Raw genomic sequence first — 1,810 nt, forward strand, 5'->3', positions numbered from 1 at the left:
TCCTGCATGCCACAGCCGCTCTATCACGTGATGCATACTGCTCCAACATGCTAACGTTCTGAGGCGAGTTATGGCGTGTTGCAAGTTTTGTGAGGTGCTTTCGTGATATTTAATGGATCGGATTACATTTTTTATTTTTCTCCGATATCCGATCCAGTAATTTAGGTCAGTATCGGACCGATACCGATACGTAATATCGGATCGGTCCATCTCTAATGCTGGTACCATGTCTTGCAGGTAAACCACATTGTTTTCTTTTCACGTTGTCTAAGATGCACCTGAAACACATTTTTACAACAGGGTCCTGTTGTTATGATTTGCCTCATTGTGATATTCACCTACTCAGGTTAATGAATATAAAGGGATAAAATGTTGAGTGACTATGTCCATCCATTTAAGACCACAGTGCACTCATCTTCTGGTGGCTGCTTCCCAAAGCTCTTTTTGACATTTAAAAATATGTTTGCCTGGTTGATTTCTGTAATGCACAGGTCCTCTTGTCCAGTGAGTGACAAAGTTATTTTTGGACGTCAGCTTTCTTTTATGCTTTTTGTACAGTTGCTCCTCTGTCTCTCTCTCCAGATTAACTTTTTTTCTCTTACATTCACAGGCTGTTAATCGATGGCTTTCAAAATCAGAGTCCGGGGTCCATGGGCTTTCTAACACCCAAAAGAGAAATGAAATCATTTCTTTCTTTTGTAAGCTGAAAGCTTGCACATCTGTAAGTGTAATTTGTCTATTTCACATTTTGATTTCTTGATTACACTAAGAGCATAATAACTTTCAGTTGCTAAAAAAAAGTTACAGAGAGATACAAAATAGATTTTTGAAACAATTTCTAAAACTGGCTTCTTATCTTGCTTATCAAAACAAGTACTTAAGCTGTGCAGACCATCATTGTGTCACCCACTGTGCAGTAGAACTTGTGAGTGGGATTCTTTCACAGACAGATGCTGAAACCAAATATGCTTATAGGTTTAGTGTTCCTTCATAGCCATTGTAAGGGAAGAAATAATTGCTTCTTAATACAAAAACACGACATATTATTAATAACTTAAAATTCTTAATGTTATTCAATAAAAGGAAAAGGGCTTCAATACATAATATTAAAGATTTCAATAGGTCTGTTAAATGGATTGAAATATATTCTGTTGCATCCAATTCTCTTAGGAGGACGACTTTAAAGCCACATCAGCAGAGTTCTGCCAGACATTTAAGCAATACCCTTTGGTGTGCCAGTATTTTCAGAAGCACTGGGAAGGCATTGGCCACATGTGGTGTGACTACGGCTGTCGCTTCAGTCACGCTCGTTCTGAAACAAACAATGTGATTGAAAGGTATGATTTATTATTTTGACCTCATTCGATTGTATTGCTGAAAAAAAGATATTATGCTTTAATCCAAGAGGCTAAACTAAGTAGGTTCTTCATGTCATTGCCAGAACAGGTTTTAGGCAAATCCTTTAAATTCTAGCAGCGTTTTTTATGTTATCACAACAAAAAACAGAGTAGGTGGATTTGCCTAAATCAGCTAAACCGGCACAGAGCATTCCTTTATAAAAGACGTGTGCAATAGGTATTCCAATTTTTTAAAAAATAATACAGTCTTGATTAAAACTTTAAATTCCTTCAATTACAGTTACTAATCATTTCAAATAACTGTTTTTCAGATTTTTCCACCGCCTGAAATGCCAGTTTTTATCTGGCTACAAGAATAGGCATCTGGATGATCTGATTGAAGTGCTCCTAGGGAAGGCCGACGACTACTTCTCAGTCATAAAAACCCTGCAAGATGTGGGCCGCATGAAAAA

At 37.2% G+C, this 1,810-nt stretch overlaps 1 long non-coding RNA gene across 2 annotated transcripts; it reads left to right on the forward strand.

The window, feature by feature from the left end:
* Positions 1-217: 217 nt before the first annotated feature.
* On the forward strand, positions 218-1,290 carry LOC146573346 (uncharacterized). Of its 2 annotated transcripts, none has more exons than XR_014892942.1 (3): positions 218-237; positions 611-721; positions 1,171-1,290. It is a non-coding gene; the product is annotated as an uncharacterized LOC146573346 (long non-coding RNA). The 2 variants fall into 2 exon arrangements; XR_014892943.1 differs by lacking the exon at positions 218-237 and adding an exon at positions 246-504.
* Positions 1,291-1,810: the final 520 nt, after the last annotated feature.

This window comes from Mchenga conophoros, linkage group LG6 (genome assembly GCF_057382185.1).
Source record: "Mchenga conophoros isolate Kocher_MC1m ecotype Shallow Benthic linkage group LG6, M_conophoros_male_GT1.1, whole genome shotgun sequence".
NCBI lineage: Eukaryota > Metazoa > Chordata > Actinopteri > Cichliformes > Cichlidae > Mchenga > Mchenga conophoros.